The following is a 17249-nucleotide window of genomic DNA, read 5'->3' on the forward strand; positions in this document are numbered from 1 at the left end:
CAGGGCTGTACTCTGAATTTAAGAGGGTGTGCAGGGTGCAGGGTGTACTCTGAATTTAAGAGCACTATTAAAAACACAGACTATCAAGTCAATCTTTTTGTCTTACACTTCAAATTCCTTAACAGAGAGAAAGATATCATATCAAGGAATTATGAGTGAACTCAATGACACTTTTGTAGAGGGTAATATGAGGACAACAGTTGTGATCACTGAAACAAAATCCTCAACACAAACCTGGGAACAATTCTTGCCCTCCAAACTAACATCAAGTCACCCTTTCATCATCATGTAGTCATTTCTTACAGCCACAGAATGGATTTCCATGCTCCTTGTGTCTGCAGGACACCTCTGTGTCTTTCTCAAGGACAGCTTCAGAGCAGCCAGCAGGAATGCAGAAGCCCTGTGGTAAGCACTGGTAACATTTACTTGACAGATCCTGGTATCACATTTCTGTTGTTGCAGCAGAACATGAGCAAGATGCCAGGGCCTGCTCTTCTACTCTAGGTAAAGATGATCACTGCAGGAATGGTGATGCTTACATCATGCTAAGGATGCACCTGGATGAAGGCAAACAGTGCTTTTGCTCCCTCAGGTGGATAAAGCTGCACTGCTTCTCCTTCACTGTGCAAGACAGAGAACATGCTGCAGATGAGAAAGCAATAGCAATTGTATCTTATATAGTGAATCCATCCTCGATCAACACTCATAAAAAGAACTGCACAGTGAAGGCTGGATATCACCGAATGACATATACAGAAAAGAATAACCTAGAGCTAAAGTAGGAGAAACTACTAACACAATGAGTATATAAAATTGACCACTGACCGAATCCATTTGATTTTTTAGGTGAGTGTTCTGTTTCTGAAGGGGGGCTCCCCCCTGCCGGAACCTGCGTGGGCTGTGGGGGTTTCCGCTGCTGGCTCCATGAGGCCATTGGGCTGCCCCCGGCTCCTCATGGGGCCACCCCCAGCAGGGGAAAGGAGAGGGGGAGCTTCGCCGGCATGGTTTGCACCCTTGTGGGAGAGGAGAGGGGGAGCTTCAGAGCACACAGAGGTTTGCCGGTCCAGTTTGGGGGAGGGGAAGGGTGTCGGGTGGGCTGTGGGGGTCCTCGGACTGATGGGAGGGTGGGTGGGGCAGCCCTGTATGAAGTGGGGCAGCCCTGTATGAAGTGTCACAGGTGAGCAGTGCGTGGGAAGATATGTGGTAACACAGTGGGGGGAGGATAAGTTCAGAGGGGTAGTGGGTTCTTCTGGGGGGTTGGCGGTCTTGGCTGGGCTGGGGTATTGAGAGGTACCCGAGCCTCAGTTGGGTATGGGGGCTGGAACGGTTTGTTTTTGGCTCACCTGCGGTTACTGTCCAGGTTCAGTATGTGCTGGATATATTTGTTGCGTCCTGAAAGGGTAGTCAGGAGAAAGGGATGTTCCTGGGTATTTCCTTGGGATTGAATATAGATGGGTGGCAGAAAAGTAAGGAGTGAAAGGCTTGCTCTAATGGGATAGAAGCCTGTGTACCCCTATGTGGTTGCAAGCTACACTGGCGATGGTATATGCCTTTGGTAGGGTCGCCCATGCCAGACAGGTCAAAACCATAGGGTCAGATACAATATATCCATGGGCAGGATGAGCTCGTTAGCCTTCTGGCAGTCATCCTAGGAGAAGGACAACTCTAATTCCAAACCCGGGCAGATGGAGCTTGTAAGATGGCCCTGTAAGGCCATCCATCTAAGAGAATGATACTCTAATTAAACCTATGTCCTGAGGACCTCGCTGCCACCATCCAAGCTCGCTCGGCCCTGGCAGATGAACCATAGGATTAAAGAGTGGGTCCAGTTCCACACATACTGCGTCTCACCTAAAAAATCTACTGCGCAGGCTCGAAGGTTTTACCCACATTTGGAAAGCCCTGTAGTGATGGGCGAGGGCCGAAACGGCAGGTGAAAGGTGCACTGGAAGCAGCAGTCCCAACCCTGCATGCAAGTGGTTCAGGACATTGGTTGTTAGAGACTGACCGGAGATGACAGTCTCTTTGGGCAGCATCCTGAATGACCAAGCAGACTTTTTCAAGGAGAGCACTGCTTGCTCCACTCGGAGACAGGACTATAAAAGGTGGTCTAACCAAAGCTCATCTCCCTCTTCACCCGGTTGGTTAACCGCAGACCAACGAGCATCTTCTACTAACGCGGTCGCACAAAGATCAAACGACAAAGGCATACACCTGCCTCCAAAGGTGTACCCAAACGGACTCTCGCATACTGGAACATCAGAACCGTGCTTGATACTGCAGATAGTGGACGTCCTGAGCGTCGCTCTGCCCTAATTGCCCACAAGCTATCACATCTCAACATCAACATAGCTGCTCTCAGTGAAGTTCATCTCTACGAGGAAGGCAGCCTTAGAGAACGTGGTGCCGGTTACACACTCTTTTGGTCAGGTAAGCCCAGAACCGAAAGGCATCTCTCAGGAGTTGGCTTCATTATTAAAAACTCTATTGTTCCTGAACTAGAAAATCTGCCAACAGGTCATTCTGACCACATTATCTCCCTACACCTTCCACTACACAACAAGCAACATATTGTCCTCTTTATGCCCCAACTCTCCAAGCTGACTCTGCCAAAAAAGATAAATTTTACACTGACCTGTGCCACCTTACCCAAAAGGTTCCTGCATATGATAAGATCATTATCCTTGGTGATTTCAACGCCAGAGTAGGAAAGAACTTTGAAGCCTGGAAAGGAGTATTAGGCAAGCATGGTGTTGGAAACTGCAACGATAATGGTCGACTTCTGCTAGAATTCTGTGTGGAGCAACAGCTCACCATCACTAATACTATCTTTCAGCAGAAAAATAGTCTGAAGACAATCTGGATGCATCCTAGATCTAAGCATTTGGCACTTCATGTTGGATGATGTAGGAGATGTCCACCATACTTGCGTGAAGCCTAGTGCAGAAGGCCAAATAGACCATCAACTTGTGCACTGTAAACTTAACTTTAATCTTAAATTCAAACCTAAAAGGGGCAGTATCCCAAGGAGGAGACTCCAAGTTAACAATCTCCAATCAGCCACAGTGAGAGACAGATTCCAGGCAAATCTTCAAACTAGGCTCGAAAACCATTCATTGATTCTATAGATGCCTCTCCTGAAACACTTTGGAACCATATTAAAAACAGATCCTGCAGTCCTCTGAAGAATTCTTAAGGTTCTCCTTCAAGAAGAACAAGGACTGGTTTGATGAAAACAATCAAGAGATCCAGGAATCGTTGAGGAAGAAGAGATCTGCTCACCAAGCACACCTTGCACTGCCATCCCGTCACGTAAGAAAAGCAGCCTTTCGTATTGCATACAGCAAGCTCCAACAGAAACTCCACGACATCCAGAACAAGTGGTGGATCAATTTAGCTGAAAAAACTCAATTATGTGCAGATACAGGAGATCACAGAGGATTATAGGAGGCCCTGAAAACAGCATATGGGCCTACATACCAGGTCCAAAGCCCTCTACTCAGTGCTGATGGTCAAAAACTTCTGAGAGATAAAACCTCCGGTCTGAATTGATGGTCTGAACACTTTCAGACTCTTTTCAGTACTAGCCATGTAGTTCAAGACACAGCAATTCAGTACATCACACAAAAACTGGTGAAGTATGAATTGGATACTGCCCCCACTTTGGGAGAAACCTTTAAGGCCATACAGCAGGTGAAAATTGGCAAGGCAGCTGGGGTTGATGGAATTCCACCTGAAGTCTGGAAATGTGGGGGCCTTGCACTCCATGCTAAATTTCACGAGTTTGTGGTGTGCTGTTGGGATCTAGGCGAACTACCATCAGACCTTCGTGATGCAGTCATCATCACTTTGTATAAAAAGAAAGGAGATAAATCAGACTGTTCAAATTATGGTGGTATTACTCTGCTCTCCATTGCTGGCAAAATCCTGGCAAGAATTATTTCTGCTGTAGCAGAAGGAATTCTACCTGAAAGCCAATGTGGTTTCAGAGCCAACAGGAGTACCACAGACATGGTATTTGTTCTGAGACAACTGCAAGAGAAGTGTAGGGAACAGAACAAAGGTCTCTATGTAACCTTTGTTGACCTCACCAAGGCTTTCGATACTGTGAGCAGAAAAGGTCTATGGCAGATTTTGGAACGTTTAGGTTGTCTCCCCAAGTTCCTTAAAATGATCATCTCACTCCATGGGGACCAGCACAGCCAAGTCAGATATGGCAATGCACTTTCTGAGCCCTTTCTAATAACGAATGGTGTGAAACAAGGCTGCGTTCTTGCACCAACCCTATTCACAGTCTTTTTCAACATGATGCTTCAAAGGGCCACAGTAGACCTCGACGAAGAAGATGGTATCTACCTTCGATATCATACTGATGGAAGCCTATTCAACCTAAAGTGACTGAAGGCCCATACTAAGACCTTAAACCATCTTGTCTGGAAGCTGCTTTATGCTGATGACACCATCCTTGTCGCCCACACAGAAGCAGCTCTGCAGCATTTAACATCCTGCTTCGCAGACAGTGCTGAGCTCTTTGGGCTGGAAGTCAGCTTAAAGAAGACTGAAGTTCTCTATCAACCTGCACCTCAGGAAACCTTCCATCATCCCCATATCACCACTGGCGAATCAGAGCCATTGTGCTCTCTACTCTTTTATATGGTTCCGAAACATGGATCATCTACCACCACCACCTGTGACTCCTAGAACGCTTCCATCAACCCTGTCTCCGTACAATCCTAAACATCCACTGGTCAGATTATATGACTAATACGTCTGTTCTAAAACAAGCAGCAATCACAAGTATTGAGGCCATGTTTCTGAGAACACAGCTGCATTTGGCAGGACACGTCTCAAGGATGCAGGACTACTGCCTCCCTAAGATCGTGCTCTATGGTGAACTTGCCATAGAGAGTGCAAGAGAGGAGCCTCAAAGAGAAGATACAAGGACTCCCTGAAACAACATCTCAGCTTTGGCCGTATTGATCAACATAACTGGTCTACTCTGGCCACCAATCGGGAGGTCTGGAGACATCTTTAATGCTGCTGATGCTTTTGAGAAAGCAAGCAGGTTCACTCTTGAGGAGAAAAGACAATGCAGAAATAATCGTCTCGCAGAATATACCACCTAAGGAGTCTTTCTGCTCTGCCTTTTGCAACCGGACATGTCTATCTCATAGTGGCCTTTTTAGCCACCAGTGCGCTTGTAACAAACGTGCGTAGAGCCCTTCCCAAATCTTCATTTGCAAAGCCTAGCCATGATGATGATGTTCTGTTTCTGAAATTGTTCCCTGTTTCAGCTGGGATAGAGTTAATTTTCTTCCTAGTATCTGTTACATTGTTGTGTTTTAAATTTAATATGAGAATAATGTTGATAACACACTGGTGTTTTGTTTCTGAGCAGTGCTTATCCTACGTCAAGGACTTTTAAGTTTCCCTTCCCATCTTCATTGCCCTCCTTTGGGCGGGCAAACAGCTTAATATCTTTCTTTTATTGTGGTCCCCCAAACTGCACACAATATTTAAGGTGAGGCCACACCAGTGCAGAGCAGAGCTGAGTGGGACAATCCCCTCCCTCGACTGGCTGATGCCCCCCAGGACACAGTTGGCCCTCTTGGCTGCAAGAGCACTGCTGACTCTTATCCAACTTGCCATTGACCAGGACGACCAGTTTTCTTTCCATCATCTCAATCCTTAGGCTGTACATACGTCTGGGTTTGCCCCATCCCAGGTGCAGAATCTGGCACTTTCCCTTACTGAACTTAATATAGCTGGTGATTGCCCATCCCCCTGATTTGTCTAGTTCTCTCTGCAGGGGCTCCCTGCCTTTGAGGGAGTCAGCAGCTCCTCCCAGTTTGGTATCATCCAAACTTGCTTAGTACTCTTTCCAGTCCTATGTCCAAATCTTTTATGAAGATGTTGAAGAGCACAGGGCCTAAGATGGAGCCACTAGTGACAGGTTCCCAGTCTGACGACACCCCTTTCACTGTTACCCTCTGTGCTTGACCCTTGAACCAATTGCTTATCCACTACATGAAAGGAGGAAACCAACCCCGTGTGAGGATCAAACTCATGACCTTCAGATTATGAGATTGATGTGCTACTTACTACTTTCACAAGGCTCCTAAAATTTATTTTGTTTCAGTTATTAAACTGTTCTTATCTAAACCCACAAGTTTTAATTTTTCTCCCCTCCACTGGAGAGGGAAGGGTGGAACAAGCAAGTGGATGTGTGGTACTTAGTTGGCTGGGGTTAAACCACAACACTTCTACTAATTTTTCTTCTACATCTACAAACCAAGAAAAAATCTGACTGAATAACAAGATTCAAAACTGTTGAACAGAGATATTTCAGGCCACTAGGCAATGAAAATAAACCAACCAACCTCATCTCTTTACTTCACATTCCCAGGAAAGAGATGATTAGCCACACATGCAATAAAGGGTAATATCCATGATGAATCACAGAATATTGAAGGTTGAAAGGGACCTCTGAAGATCATCTAGTCTAACTCCCCTGCCAAGTCAGGGTCATCTAGAGCAGGTGTCATAGGTTTGAAAAAAGATCTTGGAATTTTTTCCCAATGTCCATCCCTCACCCCCCCATCTCTTTCTTCTGGGATGGGTGTGGGGCCGAAGCAAAGCTGCACACAATGGGCAGTGTGGGAGCGGAGGGAAGGCAAGCTCTTTTGGGAAATGGGGATGGCTGGGAGTCTTCTCTTCAGGGTTTTTTTGGGGTTTGGTCCACAGACTGGACAGAGCAGGAAGCCCTGTTTCAGCTCCTCCTTTTCTTTTCCTGAGAGGAAGTTTTTTTTCCCATGGGACACCTTGCGGAGGACAGAGGACAACTGAGAGGGAGAGACCGACCCATCTCAGAGGGAGGTATTCTGCTTTCGGGACTGCCTGTGGGAAAAAGAGCTCCTTCATTGCTGGCTGTGAAGCCATCGGCCGCTGGCTGCTGTGGGCACACATGGCTGCCAGCAGCTGTTGAACTTCCAGGACAGTCTCACCTTCCTCCCTCCTTTCCCCCACCCTGCCCCGAATTGCTGTGGGTTTCTTCTCCCCCACCTGGGGAACTGGGACTTTGTTTTGTTTCTTCTGAAAGTTTTTGATTGCACCATTTGTTGTTTATTCAGATTTTGTTAATAAAAAGCTGTTCTTTTCCTTTTCCACACTTCCACCTGAAACATGTCTAGGTGGATTTTGAATGTTTCCATAGAGGGAGACTCCACGACCTCTCTGGGCAGCCTGTTCCAGTGGTCTGCCACCATCAACGTAAAGAATTTCTTCCTCATGTTGAGATAGAACATCTTGTACTTTTTTTATAGTCATTTCACCTCGTTCTGTCACTGGGAACAACTGAAAAGAGTCTGGCATCATCCTCTTGGTGCCCACCTTCGAGATATTTATATACATTGATGAGACCCCTCTCTCAGTCTTCTCTTTTCCAGACTAAACAGGCCCAGCTCCTGCAGTCTCTCCTCATAGGAGAGATGCTCCAGACCCCTAGTCATCTTTGTGGCCCTTTGCTGGACCATCTTCAGTAGCTCCTCATCTTTCTTGTACTGAGGAATCCAGAACTTCACACAATACTCCAGATGTGGCCTCAGTAAAGCCAAGTAGAAGGGTAGGATCACCTCCCTCGACCTGCTGGCCACACTCTTCCCAATGCACTCCAGGATACCACTCACCCTCCTGGCCTCAAGGACTCACTGCTGGCTCATGGTCAACCCATCATCCACCAAGACTCCTAGGTCCTTCTCAGCAGAGCTGCTCTCTAGTAGGTCAGCCCCCAGCCTGTGCTGGTACTCGGGGTTATTCCTCCCTGGGTACAGGATCCTACACTTGCCCTTGTTGAACCTCATTAGGTTTCTCTCTGCCCAACTTTCCAGCCTACCAAGGTCCTGCTGAAAGGCATCACAGCCTTCAGGTGTATCAGCCACTCCCCCCAGTTCTGTATCATAAGCATGAAATCAACCTTGGCTAAAAGTGAAATGTTCAGAGAAACTTATGACACTTGTATGTGAATATATGGACACAGATAACAATGTAAATGTATAGATCTTGTCAGTAAAAGTAAAGTTATAAGTCGATTCCAGTTACCACTTGCAAGAAGTTAGTTAATGTGATTAAGTCATGCTTAACTAAACGTAAAATTAATTTTAGTCTAATTCTCAAAAATGTAAACTGAATATCACAAAGCAAAATGAAAACTCTTCAACACATCTGAAAAATGGATATGCAAATTTAAGAGTTCATCCTCATAGCTGGATAAAAACAAATATTACTGCAGACATACCTTCCAATCATGCTGGTTTTCCAAACACAGTCCAGAGTTACTACTAATGGGGAATCTAACTGCAGTGCTTGTTGTCAGCAATTTAATACACCCTTACTTATCCTCCTGAGACAGATGGGTAAAGAACACATTTATCTTTGAGCAGTGAAGGCTCAAGAAATGCCAGGCCTCTGAACCAAACATCTCATCCAGAGTCTGGTAGCAAAGCAACAGCAACTGTAAGCTCACAGCCACAGAGATTAGAGCTATAATGCCCTATTCACTCATTCCAGCTAATTCCCCTGAAAACTCAATGTCCTTACCAGCACTTCGCACAATTACCTCTCACTATTTTATTGTTGCAGCTTTTTTCTTCACCTTTGGGGTCAGAAACACACTGAGGAGAAATGGCGTGTAACAGTAACACCTATTTGTATTTAGTCTGTAGAGAATCATCTGTTGTCTCTTATAATCATAATCTCAGTTTATGAGAAAAATGGTAAGGAAAGCACATGTGATTCACTTGTAACATTTCCATCTTTTAAAATGATCGCTATTGTTTATATTTCTGAGCTGAAAAAAAAATCAAAATTCTTTTGAGTGAGCTTAAATTGTTCTGGAGAATTTAAAGGACAGATGCCTTCTGTCCTTTAAATTAGTTATTTAGAAAAGGGGTAAGGTGTATGTGCTCCATACACTTCTTTCTGTGAGTTGTTCAGGTTTGTTGCATATATATTTAATTTTGTTTTCACTTATTAATAATTTAATCTGTGTATATATTATAGGAAAAATAAGATGTTAAGTTATGTAAGCCAAAATGTAGCTTCAAAATGAAGGGACCTAGTCACCTAAAATACCTAAAAAATTTGTTTTTCAGACAATGCAGATATGTTAAAATTATAACAAACTAAACTGAACTGAGGCTGTTAAGGTTGGTATCACAATATTAAGAATCCCCTGGTGGGAAATTTCTAGCTTTGATCTAAGTCAATCCTCATAGGAACAATTCTCAGACAGAACAAAAGACACAATTCTAAGCTTATTTTTGCATTTCAAAAAAGTCTTCTGAAAAATCAACGTAACACTTAAAATAGAATGAATACAGATGCTTCATTTCTTCAATGCAAGAAAGTTAGAATTGGTACCCGAGGGTACAATGAAGAACCACCACTTCTTCAGCTGAAATATAGGCTCAGTTAGCCCATAAACAAATGGCTGAATACATGTTACTCATTGCTTCTGAAACATATTAATAATCTCACATTAATAACAACAAAAATCATTCATCTCTACCAAGAGTTGCTGGTTAGCTCTGCCCAAAAACGATGATATGAAGGAATGAAAGCTGGTGTTCTCTAGGTTTATTTTTTTGTGGAAAAGAAATTAAGTTTTTTTGCAACTAAATTTTTCAGGGACAATATAAACTTTAGATGTGTTGGTGGTCATACATGTGTGGGAAAAGCACCAATATTTGCAACAGACAACTCTTCAGACTGTATTTGGAAGCAAAAGGGAGGATAGGAAGAGTGACTGACTATTTCTGGATATAGGAACAAGAATAGTTTTAGCCCCTAGAGAGAAAATGCCTTTTAGGAGTAAGGAAGTGAACAGGAATCCTAACTTTAAGCAGTATTTCTCTCACTGTGAAACCAGCACAGGGGCTTCCAAACTACCTCATGGCACTAGCAAGACTGGGCATGGTAATATCAAGGCAGGAAAAGTCCTGTTCAATCCGTGTTTTTGGACAGGCACAGGCGCTGCCTCCCAAATATGCTTTCAGCACCAGAGAAAGCTCCTGTGCTGATCACACACCCCTATCCAAAAGCCAAAGTCACACTTCTCCACTTCTGAGCTGGCTGCTCTGGGACCTCTCCCTGGCACCAAAGCCATCAACCTTTACTGCTCCATGGACAGCAACACAGCACCTGGAGGAAGGAAAATCAGTCTGGTATATTAGCTATCTAAGCAGGAGGAGGAAACCCTCCACAGATTTGGGAATGTTCCTTAAACTATGCCAATCTGGAATGGAAAATTTAGAAGGCATATAAAAAGCATGGGGACAACGAAAACACAGCTGGGACTGTCTCACCTCACCCTTTCCTGCTTCCTCCATTGTATCAGCAGCACTTTAGAAGCAAAGCCATTCACAAAAATACTCCAAATCACAGACCAATTAAGGGAACTCTCAGCTGAACCAGAGTGACAATATGGAGGCACAGATAGTGCCAGGATCATGACAGGATCAGCCTGACTCTTTTTCCCTGTGCCTTCCAGCTTTACAACCTGTTTTCTAGACAACTGCATTGCCACCTTCGTACCTTCTACCGCCATTCTCTCCACAGCCCCCTCTTCAACATAAAGAAGCCAAAGTATTGGTAAGGAGGTGTGCCATCTGCAGTGCTAGTTTCTGTAACATCCAGATTAACTTTGGCAGTCTCACACCTACCCATTCGTTGCCAGCTGCAAACCTAAATGGGTTTGACAGAATATGACCAGAACTCAGCAGTCCAAATGAATACAAGGAAACACAGAGAATTCACCACTGGCCTGTACAATTCTTTTTCCTAACATTCATTCTATATCACGTTATGTCATCAAAGAAACCAGAAGTAGAAAAACATTTGATGTCTATAATGATTTTTTTATATACCTTTGACTCAAAGAACATTGTTTTCAAAACGAAGACAATTTTTTATACACATATATATATAGAGAGAGATATTCTTATATGTCCCCCCACCTGAAATGCTTCTTGCTCTGGCTCTAAGGAGCATTACAACAATTTCTTCAGCTTTAAGCTTCAAGGCATTACTTGGTATGAGAAAGCATTGTAAAAAAATAACATTTTATCCAAGTGAAAGCATTACAAAGAGTAGAAGTAACTATGAATGAAAGTTTTCCCACATCATAAGAGTCTGTGATAGTTTCTGTGAGAAAAAGCACTTGTGCATATTTTGTGGAAAGTTTTGGTGCTAAGTCCTGAGTCCTGCTGACCTAAACTGGGCTGTTAAAGAGACAAATGTTCATCACTCAGCTCTCGTATTTTAAAAAGGTACAAGGTATTACCTAGCGAGCTTTAAGTGGTTTAGGAAATGAACCTAGATAAAGATCACAAAGTTTGTAAGCTTACTTAAAATTCAACATAATCATACTCTCTGGAAAAACAGGATTCAAATCCCTACAGAATTTGCTATAGCAAAAAGTACTTTTTTTCTGTCTTGACTCAAACACAACTTAAAAATTTCTGCTTTCTCCTACCCCACACTACTTAGGGCAGCAGCAAATGTATAATTGTTCTCTCCAATTTAACATCCTTTTTCTCACTTCAGAAACCTTACCTCACCTCACAGAATAGAATACAGAATTGCATTGGAATTTATTTTACCTGTATTTATCCTTAATTATTTTATCATCACAGCCCAATTTTTACTCAATATGAACAGTAAGTGCAACAACAACAAAGCTGATTCTGGTTCCATCAGACCTTATATTGCCTTTTGAAATTCAATGATTTCCTGAAGTTCTTTAGTCAAAATGAGGCTATTTTAGAACAGCATCATCAGCACTAATTAAATTAATCTCAGAACCTGATATAACATATGCAGTCATTAATGCCATTCCCTAGACACTGCAGGTGATGAATAGGACTTTCATGAGATTTGATGACCAAATATAAGAACAAGACCCAATTTATTAAGGCTCTCTGCCTCCTGTTCTAACCTGCATAACATAAAAACATTCAGAACAAAGCAATGGCACTGAAAATGGTTTAGAAACTTGCAGAGCTATCTCCAGCAAATGAATGCAATACTATAAATATAGGAGTGTTCATAATAGGTAATTGAGGAACAGCTATGAACCTCAACCTCAGTATGCACATAGACACACCGTAATTATTATAGAAAAGTTACAAGTGGTAAGAAGACCAAAGTGTTACAATTTTTTTAAGGGATTGGCCCTTGACAAGAATCATCCTATGAACAGGTTCTAGAGGACCAGAGGAGCAGAATTCCAAATCTTAAAAAATTCTTTTGCTTATCCTTTTAAAAGAATTATATTAATATACTGGCCAAAATAAATAAGTGATGGCAAATTCCACCATCTGAAATGCAATTTTTCAGTTGATATCTAATTTTATGCTTTCAAAAAGGACATTTTATTTCTGTCTTGACTTCGTTCATAAGCACATTTGAATCACAGCTTTCCCAACAAACCACTGCATCATCTTCACGAGCACTTTTTACTAAGCTTTGTCATCATCACACAGTCTTCTGTAATGCTATCATATTCTCAATAAAAATATATAAAAAAAAGCCCCCAGTTACTACATATGAAGGTCAGCTTTTTATTCACTGAAGAAGATTAAAATCCTTCTTGAAACTCTTGAAGCCCTTCACACCATCAGACCTGCCATCAACATACAGAATACTTTTCTCAGTTTTACAACATAAAGCCTTGCAAAGAAGAGTATTCAGTGCAGAGGAAACAGTAAAGAAAAAGAAAATTACGGAAAGAAGCCAAAGTATAGTAAAGTTGCTGCAGAAGTCTCTCTACGCTAACAGGAGCTGGGCTTTTACAACTCTTGTTTGGCTTAGCAGTCAAATACATTTCATGACTGTGAGGCCTTGAGGTTTGCACACGTTTCAGAGTGCTTGCCCTAGGAAATCCCAGTTTCTGCATGAAAGAACTGCAGGTCAACACAACATAGATTTGTGTTGCTAATGAAGAGAAAGTATCACCTTTGTATCTGATTTACTTGATTTATTTCAGACTGCCCATTTCTGGGGACCTAAGATGACCAATTCTGATGTATGCACATCTACTCTAGGGGTACTTACACTTCACAAAGTTCATCTCACTCTTTGTGCTTGTATTAAGAATTTTTCAACTTCACAAATAGTTGCATACATGAAAACTATTCACACATTTCAAAAGGCTAGCCAGATAGGTCATAGCCAAAAATCTAGTAAAAAAAGACAACTCGTGTTTGAATATTGCTAAGCTTATGATGGAAAAAATGCTATGGAAAGTAAAACTCTTTTCAGACATGCCACGTACTGGTTCTAAAGCTTAACAAATAGACGCACATTGTCCCAGGTTTCTGAGACACTCACTCTTCATTGCAACAACCTTCTCTTCTTCTCAGTTACCATGAACTCCCGCATGCACTGGGTGGCAAGGGAACAAAAAGCCTGATAACTTGGTTTAAAATGTTTTGCCTGATAAACACTACCTCTTTGATTTGTAGACTTAACCAGCACCCAGCCTTCACCTAGGCCTTATCAACAGGGTTGCACAAAACAGATTCCCCCCAAAATGTGCAGAGGCTCTTAAATGTCCACCCCATCCTGTGGGATAGTACCTTCTACTTTCAGGTTTTTGTTTGTAATCATGCTTCTCAACAGAATTATCAGAAGTCTTGTTTCCAATCTACTTGTTGCCTCATTAATGCTCAGATTGTGACATTTGCAAACAGTCTGGTAAGCAAACTGTTGAAATCTTCCTTTGAGAAATTTCAAGATGCATTCTCATTGCGTGTTGAAACATCTCATACCACTACAAAAGACAGCTCAGTATCTTTTACACAGTTTTCATAATTTGTATTTCCATACTGTGTGTTAATAGGCTGTATAACTCAATGAGACAGGAAATCTTTGATAACAGGAATTAAAGATTAAAAAGGAGATTTGTAAATATACTGAGGATTCAAAAAGTTACTGTCATGGTTTGAAATCCCAAAATCCAGTTCCCTTGTTCTAGCCCTCCCTCCCACATTTCAACCCAGTGTGAGATTGGGTTTTCCAGACAAAAACACAAGACTCAATATGGGGGGAAGGGAATTATATTACAGTGACTGCACACATAAATATATAGTATAATACATTACATACAATCTTAACTCTATTTCTACCATGACAATAATATTTACAATGGGCCAAATCTCTTCTCCCTCCAAATAAAAGTCCAGGAGGGAAGAAGAAGAAAAGACCCCTTCCAGTCTCTGAACAGCAGGTCTCTCTAGAGCAGCAGTGTCTCTTCTTCTCTTCCATGCAGCTGTTGCTGTCTCTCTGCCAGCACACACAAGGGAGGCTCCAAGTCTCTCTCAGCCCCTCGTCTCCAAACGAAGGGTCTTTCTGTGGGCTGCGTTACCCCAGACAAAGGTTGCTCCACCACGGTCATATCAACGAAGTGCGGAAGCCTTCGTGACGGTCTGGTATTTTCAGGAGAGTCAAGCCCCTTGTCAGAGCTTCTGTGTTCTGACTCAAGATTGCTGCTAGCTTCTCTGAAGCTTAGCAGCAGTGGGGGGGCGAAGGTCACCCCACACACACACATTCCTCTGGCCATCCTGGCTTAGCTCTCAGGAGGCTTGAGCTTCTTAAGCTCCTCTCTGCAGTGCATACTGCACTTTAGGACTCCTCTCAAGTGGGAGTCCACCACCCCCTCCTCTTTCTCAGAGGGATCTCAAAGAAGTTTGGGGGGAGTTTTGCAGTTCTTACCCCAACAAACTCTGTAGTACTTCAGTTCTCTCTGCTGCTTTTCTCTCTTTCTCGGCTCGTAGAAGTTTTTCTGTCTGCTTTGCTGCATATTTGTTTTGGTGCTTCTCTTATCTCTTGGCTCTGTGCCACCGCTTTCCTTCGTCCACTGCTGTTCTGCCGCTCTTAGTGTCTCCTACTGCTGCTTACCGGAGAGAAACTCCCCCAGTTCTTAGCTACAGGCACTCAGCCCAGTTTAACACTGTTCCGAGTCCCTGTAACCCCCCAACCGGGGGCTGGGGGGGGTCGAAGCCCCAAGGGGCTCCGAGCCCCTTCCTCGTGGCCTCAGAACAACATGGCCACCTCTTCTCCAACAAGTACCACACCTTCTTTTCCGGTCTAGAGATATGTTTATATTTTGCAGGAGCACTGATTGGGTCAAACCCCAAGGGTCACCACCCCCTGGGGGTTACCACTTTCTTAGTTTCAGGGGGAAACCTGGTTCAAACCACTACAGTTACTATTAAGAACAATTGAATACTCTTTGTATATTCCCACAAAAGTTCTGAGATAAACAGCAATCCTGCAGTAACTGAGACACTGGAGGTGGGCTGGAACAAGGACAAGTGCTGAACCTCAAAACTGAAGTTGTGTTTCACAAAATCATAGAATGGTTCGAATTGGAAGAGACTTTAATTATTATCTCATTCCAAACCCCCTGCCATGTGCAGGGACACCTTCCACTAGACCAGGTAGCTCCAAGCCTCATCCAACCTGCCCCTGAACACTTCCAGGGCTGGGGCATCCACAGCTTCTCTGTGCAAGATGTTGCAGTGCTTCAGCACCCTTACAGTAAAGAATGTATTTCTGATACCTGATCACAACCTGTCTTCTTTCAGTTTAAAGCCATTAGTCCTTGTTCTATCACTGCCTGTCCATATTAAAAATCCCTTTGCACCTTTTTTTATGAGCTTCTTTGGGTACTGAAAGGTTTCTAGAAGGTATCACAGAACCACAGAATCATAGAATGTGCTTGAGCTGGAAGGGACCCAAAAGGATCATCAAGTCCAACTCTTAGCCCTGCACAGGACCATCCCCAAGAGTCACATCAGGTGCCTCAGAGTATCATCCAAATGCTTCTTGAACTCTGTCAGCCTTGGTGCTGTAACCACTTCCCTGGGAAGCCTGTTCCAGTGCCCAACCACCCTCTGGGTGAGGAACCTTTCTCTAATATCCAATCTAAATGTCCCCTCACAAAACTTCAGGCCATCCCCTCAGGTCCCGTCACTGGTCACCACAGAGAAGAGGTAAGTGCCCGCCACTCCTCTTCCGCTCGTGAGGAAGTTGTAGACTGCAATGAGGTCTCCCTCAGTCTCCTCTTCTCCAGGCTGAACAGACTAAGTGACCTCAGCCACTCCTCATATGGCTTCCCCTCAAGGCCCTTCACCATCTTTGTCACCCTCCTTTGGACACTCTCTAAGAGCTTAATATCTTTCTTATATTGTGGTGTCCCAAACTGCACACAATATTCAAGGTGAGGCCACACCAGTGCAGAGCAGAGCTGAGTGGGACAATCCCCTCCCTCAACCGGCTGGCGATGCTTTGCCTGATGCCCCCCAGGACACAGTTGGCCCTCCTGACTGCCAGGGCACTGCTGACTTTTATTCAATTGCCCTTGACCCTGACAATCAGGTCCCTTTCCACAGCACTGCTTTCCAGCACCTCATTCCCTAGGCTGTACAAACATTCTGGGTTGCCCAATCTAGGTGCGGAATCTAGCACTTTCCCTTGTTGAACTTCATATGGTTGGTAATTGCCCAGTCCTCCAATTTGTCAAGGTCGCTCTGCAGGGGCTCCCTGCCTTCAAGGGAGTCAGCAGCTCCTCCTAGTTTTGTGTCATCTGCACATTCGCTTAGTATCCCTTGCAGTCCTGTGCCCACGTCATTTATGAAGACATTGAAGAGCACAGGGCCCAAGATAGAGCCCTGTGGAACTCCCACATGGATATAACTGTAGTCTAAGGAAATACATGGAACTCACATAATTTAGTTTTGAAAGAGAGACAAATTTAAAATTGAGTGCCTTGGCACTTGTCTGAAATTAAAAACCAAAACTATAATACTTCATGTGAATCACAGAACCTGCTTTTTGTAACAATTCCTGAAGGCATTACAACACTACAGAAAGAAAAGGAATTAAAACCACTTGCAGAAACCTTAAAACAAAAGAAAAATACAGTCTCAGCAGTTGACATTATATCAACTAACATATCTGACCTCAATAAAAGTAAATTTAAAAAAACACACAAAAAACAAACCACCAAAAAAACCCCCAATAAACTCCCCCTTCCCCCCCAACTAAGTACATATATTCTGCAATATAGTCTGCATACTACTTGCCTTTTTCAAAAATTAATTCCAGAAAAAGCAGTTGGTTTGCTACTTATAAATAATAGAACCAACACAATCCTCTACCAATGAAACCTTCATGAGACAATTTTTAGT

This window comes from Neopelma chrysocephalum, unplaced genomic scaffold, assembly GCF_003984885.1.
Source record: "Neopelma chrysocephalum unplaced genomic scaffold, ASM398488v2 Primary Assembly neopelma1_97102, whole genome shotgun sequence".
In the NCBI taxonomy this organism is placed as follows: Eukaryota; Metazoa; Chordata; class Aves; order Passeriformes; family Pipridae; genus Neopelma; species Neopelma chrysocephalum.